Below are 11,835 nucleotides of genomic sequence, written 5' to 3'. Positions count from 1 at the left end.
ATTCGTTGAAATCTTGGGGACTCCGGACAAAAACTGGCAGCAGCAACATGGAGGAACGCAAACCAGGCAGCATTAATGACAATGATGCAAATGTTTCAGAGATGAAGAAGATATAGTCCACTCATGGCTGGCAACCAGTTCAGGGTGTACCCCGCCCCCTGCCCGAAGATAGCTGGTATAGGCTCCAGCAAGCCCGCGATCCTTGTGAGGATAAGCGGCTTGGAAAATGGATGGATGGATGGATGGATGGAATGTAAAGTCACAAAGAGGTGATGAACGTACCTGTCGGACAGAAACGTTGCTAATTAACCATGACTTCTGAATCATTTCAGCTGCCTTGCGGTTCCTTCACTCAACTTCTGTTTGCCAGTCTTATGCCCAGGGTTTGGCATACAAAGGATAGACATTCCCCCCCGTGGGTGGATATTTCGCCATAGTTTCAACAAAGCTCCTGAAGCTCAAGCTAACAGTTCAATGTGAGGTCGCGGGGGTGTGCCCGCTACAAGTGCGCCTGTGAGTGCACTGCAAATGACTGACACCTCGCCAGTCATGCTTTCTGTCGCTGATTGGTTGTTTGTCCGAGCGATTTCTTATAAATCAGAGGTAAAAGATGCAGCCACATTTCATTTTACTCATGTAGACAAATATGACAAAAAGTGTTTGCTTTTTTTAATAGTAACTAAGCAATAGTGTTTAAATCAATGTAAAAAGTACTAAAAACTCATAAATGTACTTAAGTACAGAAGTTGAAAAAATAAATCTGTCAACACCCATCTTGATAATTATTGGCACAACGTAAGAAAAAAACCCCCAAAAAAACATCAAGGCAAAATTTCTTAGTTTGCTAATTTGCTAATTCATCATTTTATGTTAGTCTGTTCAAAATGTTACAAAGTTTTAGTTTTTTTTAAAGCACATGTCCAGGTTATTTTGTTTTATCAGTATGAGCACTTAACAAGTCAGGAAAAAAGGGAGCCTATTTTGTGTGCAGAGTTTTAAAAATATATATATATTTTATTTTTTACATTGTGCCAATTAAGTTATCAAAATGGGTGTTGACAGAATTTTTTTTTAAAATTATGTACTTAAGTACATTTATGAGTTTTTAGTACTTTTTACATTGACTTAAACACTTATTTACTATCAAAAAAAAGCAAACACCTTTTGTCATATTTGTCTGCATAAGTAAAATTAAATATGGCTGCATCTTTTATCTCTGGTTTCTAAAAAATCACCGCAACCCTCGGACAAAAAACCAATCAGAGACAGAAAGCATGACTGGCGAGGTGTCAATCATTTGCAGTGCACTCACAGGCACACTTGTAGCGGGCACACTCCCGCGACCTCTCGCTGACCTGTTAGCTTGAGCTTTAGGAGCTTTGTTGAAACTATGGCGAAATATCCACCCACGGGGGGAATGTCTATCTTTTGTATGCCAAACCCTGGGCATAAGACTGGCAAACAGAAGTTGAGTGAAGGCACCTCAAGGCAGCTGAAAGGATTCAGAAGTCATGTTGAATTAGCAACGTTTCTGTTCGACACGTACGTTCATCACCTCTTTGTGACTTTACATTCCAAAAATAGTGGTGGTGGCTAACGTTGACTTGGTTAAAGTACTGCTAGCTTAGTTTTGCTAGTGCTGCTGTAATCGTTCTCTGTGACTACATATCACAACTACGCACTAATCACACTTGTGCACCTTAGTGAGGGGCGCTGCTTTGGTCAGAGACACGAGGCGGGCTTATTGAAGTGAGGCTACATTCAAATCTAGCTAGCAGTTTTAACACTGCAAACTGCCTCTCCAAATAAAAGACTTCAATCAGTACTTTTTTTTTCTTTCTATAGGGTACCTCTCCTTAAGTACAGTGTGAGTACTTAGGTCACATTTCACTTTAAATGTGTTGACTGATTTTTCTTACTTATTTGCTAATAAAACACAAATATTAGCATTTATTTTGAGTGTAATTTAAAACACAAGGACAAGAATTTAAATAATAGCTTCCTTCGTAAAGTGTGCTCTGTATTATGGTGTGTGAGACCATCACATTTACAACTTGTATAAAGATACAGTATGTTCTCCAGGGGACAGAGGATGTACACAAAGTCACGCACTGTTAGTGTCCCCGCTAGAATCATAGTCAGTTCGTCAGGGGATTAGTACTCTAGGGAGTGGTAAACCCGTACTTAGCCAGACATGACCTGAAAAGCTACCTTCCACTCCATTTTTTTTTACATTTCACAATTGCATTTCCTTATTAGGTAAAATAACAGTTTGAGGAATGTGCACCCATTAAATGCATGGATGGATGTTTTATTTTGTGGATGCAGCCAACAAGCAACACAGGATGTCTTTTATTTATGTTTCATTAGCCAGTGTTGTGTTGTGTTGTCCAGGCCAGCTGTTACGTAAGAAGTGGCACTGTACAGACCACACACGTACTGCTGTACGTAGCCAAGACGATCTCTTTATAGGATTGGCTTGCAGGGGAGAAGAGCTGGGCAGACAGTTGCCGCCCAAAGTAATGCCCGCACTCAAGATGCCTTTAAAACCTTTATAAACACAGCCTACGCAATTTCCCTCCTAAAAGCCGATGTATCAGTACAGTATATGTGCATTGCGCAGCCTTTCCTTTTAAAATGAACACAGCTGGCGTTACATCTTACACGTCAACAGCAATTTGACCTTTTCTAGGTGGTTCTCGTGCCATCTTGATAGTCAAGTTGAAGCTTATCGAGCAAGAATTCTCTTTATCTTCCCTCTCTGCATAGAAGCCGCTCCTGGAAGTGTGTGGCAGGCCGATCCTTACACTTAACATAGCCGCAGTAATATGGGATTAAGTCTTACATGCGCCCTCCAAGTATTAGCTGCCAGGACGCAGACAAGTAAGTGAGCAGTGGTCATATTAGTCTGCTTTGACAGCAGGCCCTCTGGTTAATACAATCATGTCTAACACACGAAGGCAACATTGTAGGGACCCTTCCGATTAACCCTTACATAGCCTACTGTTCATTTTCCGTGCACACGTCGTATGTTACGAGTCAATGTTGACCCAGGCCAAGATTATCCTGACTATTTGTCTATACCAAATTATTAACTAAAGATCTATGCAAAATGAATCGATAGCCTGCCTGACATCAGTAAATGTATGATTAATGATTTCAGAGAAAATCTAAAGTGTATTTTATGTTTTGCATGATTCCTTTTAGGATGTACTGCATTGCAGGTACTTGTTTCTTGCAGTGTCAATGTCAAGGTACTCTGTATAACTTTTGTGTATTCTTATGCTGTTTTATTATGTAACTGTTTCAAGATTCCCCCCTTGGGCCTTCAAAGACCATCAGGTGCAAGTTTTTGCAGGGACCTGTGCAAATGTGGTGAGAACACAGACAGTTCTCAGGAAAATTTTCAAGCTCCTCTTGAACACTGTTACCAACGTCCCAGAAAACTGTGTACGGTTTCAAAATTTACGTCATTACCACCATTGTCCTTGATTTTTGGTCAATCTAAAATCCATTTTAGTTTGACATGGATAAAATTTTACCCAGAAAGGCCCCAGTCTACAAAAAACTTTGTAGCACCTGTACAAAAGATAGAAATAGTTCAATATTTGTATTTTTGTGTATTTTGGGTCATTTTAGGATAAGATGTCAAATTTCAAGCTGATGGAATCACATTTAGGGTTTTTATTTTTATTGCTGTCAAATGTGAAAACTGGTCAAATTTGAACCAAACAGTATGTAAGGGTAAAGAGTGCTCAGTAAAATAACTTGACAAGAATTTGTCTGGAATTTGTCAAAAATGCATATTGATAAGCCACAAAGCTTCTGAGAGAATGTCCCTTAGCCTGTTGATGATACAAAACTGGAGCTTTGTGGCTCAGTTATATTCTGGCACTGCTTTGCTAAATCCTGCACAAGTTGTCAGAATTTAATGACATTTCAAAGACTATCAAGGCATCCTGGAGCCAAATGTGCTGCCCAGTGTCAGAGGGCTTGGTTTCAATCGCAGGTCATGCATGGGTCCTCCTACAGGATAAAGACTCAAAACACATGGCTAAAAATACCAAACAATGGCTAAGAACAAATCACAGCACTATTTTGAAGAGCCCTGATTTAAACCGCATTGAACTCGGCCAAAACGGCAGGTGCACACATCTCATTGAGATTTACACAAATCCTTTGCGTGCAGTGGTTGCCAACAAAATATTAAGGTAACAGGACCATCATTTTTGTCTTGAATTTTGAGTCCACACTTGCATATTTTGCCACTGGGAGTGAGGCGTTACAAAGCTTTTTTCTTCCTGGCAGGGTCTGATCAAGTTCAGTTAATCAATCAATCAAGGGTCTGAATGGCTTTGAAATTCTGTTTTCCATTTATTCCATTCTGTAGTTCATCAAAGATGTTGCCTTGAAGTTGAATTTAGAATAACGCAAGCCGTACACATGATCACCTACGCAGGTCCAGAGAAAACAACAATTTACACACTTAAAAATGTTGCTGTTTTCTGCTGAATCATTTCCACGTGATTCATTTGTAGATCATCTAACCTATCTTCAGAGATTAAAGCTGTTTTTCATCATTTCAGTTTTTTTTTTTTTTTGCGGGGTGGTGGCTAAAATTGGGTCCAGTGACGCATCTTGGCCCCAGCATGAGTCACCCCTAACTTCAGCACCTTTGTTCGCATCAGTCGTTATCTGTCGCATTTGCGATGTTCAGTTAGCTAACTAGCTATGCCTACACCCCTAAAATACGTTTCACCTTTGGTTAGTCCGCTGGCGTAGCCGCTTTAGAGCGCCTCGTTGTGCGCGCACATCACAGAGAGAAGGCGGAATGTTTGATTCAGAAGGATTGTGGACACTGTACATGTTTTTTGTGAATGTTATTAAATAGTGATGTCATGTTAATAGGTGAAGATATGTCATTTAATGTGACTGATTATAATTTTTTGTAAAAAGGTTTCTTTTTTAAATTTGTATTACCTAATCGTAATATAAAACATTGCTACACAATTAGCAGTTTTTTAAAACAATACAATTTATTGCTTCATAAAAATACATTAAATTCATATTTAACACAATTGGGCTTAGCATGTTGGTGTGGCCCTGGACAAACATTTTAGTTTCTCACATGGCCCCTTCGAAAAAAAAAAATCGCCCACCCCAGATCAGAAGCAATACTGGATTTTCATTAGGTTATTTTCAGTCAATGTCTTTCTTTTAGTGGAGGAGACCACAGTTATGACCACGTGTGTTTGTGTGGATGATCATGGGCCTTGTTTTCAGGAAACATCCACCAACACGCGTCTTCATACGTCCCTCTTCATTTGTGTGTGGCGAGGAGCAAGTGAACTAAAGCTCCACCTGAGGTGAACGTTGCCAGTAGCAGAGAACATGGACGCTCTGCAGAAACAAACAGCGTCTGCATGTGAGCAAGGATTACACTGTCACCATGTGACTGCTCTGACCTTAGACAGAACTCTAACACAAGACGGGCCAACAACCTCTTTCATGGAAATAGAAGAGGAAAGAGTCTAAAAATAAATGCATTAAGTGCTCTACAGGGATGATGAATGGGCCCTCCGTTAAACACAAATCATGATCAGAGCTTTTTTTTTTTATTATTATTTTTTTTTTAATTTAAAGAAATTGCAGCATGCATCACTATTGTGAAGACTGACTTGATTTTTTTCTCTCCTCCATGTGACTTCAGCTACTTTACATTCAAGGTTTGTTTTTGTCACTAAATAGCAAGAGTCCACACTCGCATTTTTTGGCCGTTTCCTTGCCTTTTTCTGGCAGGGTGACGCCATGACTTAAGGGAGCTGAATGGCTTTGAAATGCTGTTTTACTTTTATTTCCTTCTACAGTTGATTGGAGATGTTGCCTTGAACGTGAATATAGTAAACAAAGATTTCTGCACTGAAAACAGTTTTTTGCTGAATCATTTCTACATGATACATTTATAGATCATCTAACCTCCGGTTTCTTCACTTAGAGGTTAAACAGTAATAACATTGATCTGTAAACACAATTGGTAAGCATTTGCTATTACCTCTGCACACCAGAACCACCATTCAACCCAGCCGTTATGATTATTTTTTTTAACCTGTTTTAAAGTCCATCCATCCATCCATTTTCTGAGCCGGTTCTCCTCACTAGGGTCACGGGCGTGCTGGAACCTATCCCAGCTATCATCGGGCAGGAGGCGGGGTACACCCTGAACTGGTTGCCAGCCAATCGCAGGGCACATACAAACAAACAACCAGTCGCACTCACAGTCACACCTACGGGAAATTCAGAGACTCCAGTTAATGCATGTTTTTGGGATGTGGGAGGAAACCGGAGTGCCCGGAGAAAACCCACACAGGCACGGGGAGAACATGCAAACTCCACACAGGCGGGACCGGGGATTGAACCCCACTCCTCAGAACTGTGAGGCTCTAACCAGTCATCCACCGTGCCGCCTGTTTTAAAGTTTCTAGGAAAATGTAGAAAAAAACCACACGCACACAAGTTTCGCCATCTATTTCTTATTGACGATACTCCGATTAGCACACACAGTGAACAATGTGTTCTGCTCTGTGATTTGCTTGCTCATTTATGTCCTTTTTTTTTTGGCTGCATGACCAAGTCTTGGCGTTCTTTAAATTGAAATGATTTTGATACATTATTCAGTATGAAGTTAGAGCAACGGTGCCCATTGCAATATTTAAGAATGCTCAGTTTAAATTTTTCTATTGAATTGATTCGATTCACATTATATGTTGCAATGATCTGTCAATTCGTCTATTCATCTTCTATCCAGCAGTGGTTGTCATGTTTTTTTACACCACGTACCACCTCAAAAGAATACTTTGCTCTCCAAGTACCACCAAAAGGACCAACATTAAAATACAGTCGCATTATGCAGAGTTTAAACATCAACACTGCACATACGTAGAGGAAAACAAAAAAAGCTGTGCTTAAATAATGAGCCAATTAAAATGTATTGCACATAAGTTAAAAAAAAGAAAAAATGAACATAAATGTGTGAAACCAAAAAGTTCCAAAAAATTTATGGCAAATGTATTTGTCTACCTAAAAGTTAAAAACAACTGATATGTACATAATAAATGTACTGTACTGGATTAATTATTATTTTTTAAGACACTATTAACATTAGGCAGTTTGAACTTTTAATTCAGTGATTCTGTTATTTACCACTAGAGGGAGCTCACATAGAACTAGTGGCACACATACTTCTTCTTTTCCTTTCGGCTTGTCCCGTTAGGGGTCGCCACAGCGTGTCATCCTTTTCAATGTAAGCCTATCTCCTGCATCTTCCTCTCGAACACCAACTGCCATCATGTCTTCCCTCACAACAGCCATCAACCTTCTCTTTGGTCTTCCTCTAGCTCTCTTGCCTGGCAGCTCCATCCTCATCATCCTTCTACCAATATACTCACTATTTCTCCTCTGGACATGTCCAAACCATCGAAGTCTGCTCTCTCTAACTTTGTCTCCAAAACATCAAACCTTGGCTGTCCCTCTGATGAGCTCATTTCTAATTTTTATCCAACCTGGTCACTCCGAGAGCGAACCTCAACATCTTCATTTCCGCCACCTCCAACTCTGCTTCCTGTTGTCTCTTCAGTGCCACTGTCTCTAATCCGTACATCATGGCTGGCCTCACCACTGTTTTATAAACTTTGCCCTTCATCCTAGCAGAGACTCTTCTGTCACATAACACACCTGACACCTTCCTCCACCCGTTCCAACCTGCTTGGACCCGTTTCTTCACTTCCTCACCACACTCACCATTGCTCTGGACGGTTGACCCCAAGTATTTAAAGTCCTCCACCCTTGCTAGCTCTTCTCCCTGTAGCCTCACTCTTCCCCCACCACCCCTCTCATTCATGCACATATATTCTGTCTTACTTCGGCTAACCTTCATTCCTCTTCTTTCCAGTGCATGCCTCCATCTTTCTAACTGTTCCTCCAGCTGCTCCCTGCTTTCACTGCAGATCACAATGTCATCTGCAAACATCATGGTCCACGGGGATTCCAGTCTAACCTCATCTGTCATCCTATCCATCACCACTGCAAAAAGGAAGGGGCTCAGGGCTGATCCCTGATGCAGTCCCACCTCCACCTTAAATTCGTCTGTCACACCTACAGCACACCTCACCGCTGTTCTGCTGCCCTCGTACATGTCCTGTATTATTCTAACATACTTCTCTGCCACTCCAGACTTCTGCATGCAGTACCACAGTTCCTCTCTGGGTACTCTGTCATAGGCTGTCTCTAGATCTACAAAGACACAATGTAGCTCCTTCTGACCTTCTCTGTACTTTTCCATCAACATCCTCAAGGCAAATAATGCATCTGTGGTACTCTTTCTAGGCATGAAACAATACTGTTTCTCGCAAATACTCATTTCTGTCCTGAGTCTAGCATCCACTACTCTTTCCAATAACTTCATTGTGTGGCTCATCAACTTTATTCCGCTATAGTTCCCACAGCTCTGCACATCACCTATGTTCTTAAAAATGGGCACCAGTACACTTTTCCTCCATTCCTCAGGCATTTTCTCAAGCACTAGAATTCTATTGAACAAGCTGGTCAAAAACTCCACAGCCACCTCTCCTAGATGCTTCCATACCGCCACAGGAATGTCATCAGGACCAACTGCCTTTCCATTTTTCATCCTCTTTAACGCCTTTCTAACTCCCCCCTTACTAATCATTGCCACTTCCTGGTCCACCACACTTGCCTCTTCTACTCTCCCTTCTCTCTCATTTTCCTCATTCATCAACTCCTCGAAGTATTCTTTACATCTAGCTAGCACACTGCTGGCACCAGTCAACATATTTCCATCTCTATCCTTAATCACCCTAACCTGCTGCACATCCTTCCCATATCTATCCCGCTGTCTGGCTAGCCTGTATAGATCCTTTTCTCCTTCTTTAGTGTCCAACCTGCCATACATGTCATCATATGCCTCTTGTTTGGCCTTTGCCACCTCTACCTTTGCCCTGTGTCACATCTCAATGTATTCCTTTCACCTTTCCTCGGTCCTCTCAGTGTCCCACTTCTTCTTGGCTTCTTTTTCCTTGTATGATTTCCTGTACTGTGAGGTTCCACCACCAAGTCTCCTTCTCTCCTTTCCTGCCAGAAGATACACCAAATACTCTCCTTCCTGCCTCTCTGATCACCTTGGCTGCAGTGGTCCAGTCTTCTGGAAGCTCCTCCCATCCACCGAGAGCCTGTCTCACCCCTTCCCGAAAAGCTGCACATCACTTGTCCTGTCTCAGCTTCCACCACATGGTTCTCTTCTCTGCCTTTGTCTTCCTAATCTTCCTCCCCACCACCAGAGTCATTTTACACACCACCATCCTATGCTGTCTAGCCACACTCTCCCCTACCACTACCTTACAGTCGGTAACCTCCTTCAGATTACATCGTCTGCACAAGATGTAATCCACCTGCGTGCTTCTACCTCCACTCTTGTAGGTCACCCTATGTTCGTGCCTCTTCTGGAAAAAAGTGTTCACTACAGCCATTTGCATCCTTGTTGCAAAGTCTACCACCATCTGTCCCTCCAAGTTCCTTTCCTGGATGCCGTACTTACCCATCACTTCTTCATCACCCCTATTACCTTCACCAATATGTCCATTACAATCTGCACCAATTACGACTCTCTCTCTGTCTGGGATGCTCAGAACTACTTCATCTAGCTCCTTCCAGAATTTCCTTCCACATCCTACCTGTGGGGCATAGCCACAAATCACATTATACATAACACCCTCAATTTCAAGTTTCAACCTCATCACTCGATCTGATACTCTTTTCACCTCCAAGACATTCTTAGCCAAATCTTTTAAAATAACCCCGACTCCATTTCTCTAACCATCTACACCATGGTAAAATAATTTAAACCCTGCCCCTAAACTTCTAGCCTTACTGCCTTTCCACCTGGTCTCCTGGACACACAATATATCAACCTTTCTCCTAATCATCATGTCAACCAACTCCCGAGATTTTCCTGTCATAGTCCCAACATTCCTAGTCCCCACATTCAGTTCTTGGCTCTGTGCTTTCCTCTTCTCTTTCTGCCGAAGAACCCGCTTTCCACCTCTTCTTCTTCTTTGACTTCGACCCACAGTAGCTGAATTTCCAACGGCGCCCTGCAGGTTGACGGCGCCGATGGCGGACGTTGTTAACCCGGGCCACGACCGATCCGGTATGGAATTCTTTGGATGAACGCTCATATTTGTTTGGCAAAGTTTTAAGCCGGATGCCCTTCCTGACGCAACCCTCTGCATTTATCCTGGCTTGGGACCGGCCTACAGTTTGCACTGACTTGTGCCCCCCATAGGGCTGCATTACTAGTGGCACACGTACTACACTTTGAAAATGGACCATATGCACGGCGACACGTTAAGCACTTCCACTGGAAAGGTTAGGTTGCATACAGTTTCCGCTGTCCGTTTGTTTCACGTACAGTTTCCGCTGTCCGTTTATTTCACGTTATTGGGAAGCCATCTGACAGGAAAATAACCTCATTCTTTAAGCGTGGAATAACGTGGGCTTGTGTAATCAGTATTTTCAATAGTTTGGTGCTGGTACTTTTAGAGGTTGAAATTTCCCAAATGTTTTTACTTTTTAAAGATAAAGGGACAGCATTAAGTTATAGCCAAAATTGCGGTGTCTGCCCGTTATCTTCGGCAATTTAACTCTGCTTTTTATTTTAACATGTTTGACGATGACCCGGTATGACAAGAGTGATGGAAAGTTAACATTCGACGAGACAATTTCAACACCGCAACAACAAAAGTTGGCGGCGGGCGAAGCGCTGTCTCCCACCCCCCCCTGAGTGAACTGACGAGGTCACCTGAACGAACACACTGTCCAATGCTGTTTGTATTTTATTTTAAATAGAATTCTATTCATTTTCTTTGTTGCTTTTCTATAAAATGTGTGGGTCCTGCTTGCTTTGGGCGAGAGGTGGGTTACACACTGGACTGGTCATCAGTCAATCACAGGAAACATAGACAAACATTCACAGCTGAGATTTGAACCAAGAACCTCAGAACGGTGAGGCAGGTGTGTATTTATATGAATAGTATGATGATGATTTTGATGTATTAATTCCATGAGAGAAAGTAAGGTTTCAAATAAAATAATAAAAACATAACAATGATAATAAAATATTTTTTAAAGATAATTTTATTTCATCATTAAATGTTGAGCACACTTCTATTGTAAATTTAGTACTATTTTACTACAACTGCTATTTTCCTTCTTTTATTCTAACTGCCATTACCAATTATAATTATTTTTTTATAATTATTAGACGGACATTATAAATCATGTGAGGGAGTAAAGTAAAGTTTAATATGATTATAACTACTACAACAATGAAAATAAAATATGTAGATGTATAAATAGAATACTCTTTTTAGAAAAGGAAGTACATTAATAATTGGAAGTAGAATATTTTTCCATCTGTAATTTTACAGTTATTTTACTGACATGATGATGATGATGATGGTCTTATTATTAGATTATGACATGGATTTGATCAATCATGTAAAGGAAAGAAGGTTTTTAAACAAAATGATCAAAACTGCTACAACAATGATCATTAGAATAAATACATGAATAGACAATCCTTTTAAAAAAATTTGTAAATAAAAGTATAGCATTTAGCGATTGTAATTTTACTAAGATTTTCCAATGACTGCTATCATTTTTGGGTGAAAGGGTTTCTCTTACCGTTCCAATCATTACAATGCTCGTGCACGTTTGGCTGTGCACGAGTGACGCGGGCGTCCACGTCGCATGTCAACACAA

This window comes from Phyllopteryx taeniolatus, chromosome 1, assembly GCF_024500385.1.
Source record: "Phyllopteryx taeniolatus isolate TA_2022b chromosome 1, UOR_Ptae_1.2, whole genome shotgun sequence".
In the NCBI taxonomy this organism is placed as follows: domain Eukaryota; kingdom Metazoa; phylum Chordata; class Actinopteri; order Syngnathiformes; family Syngnathidae; genus Phyllopteryx; species Phyllopteryx taeniolatus.
The sequence above is the reverse complement of the archived record's forward strand: the minus strand, read 5'-3'. Positions refer to the sequence as shown.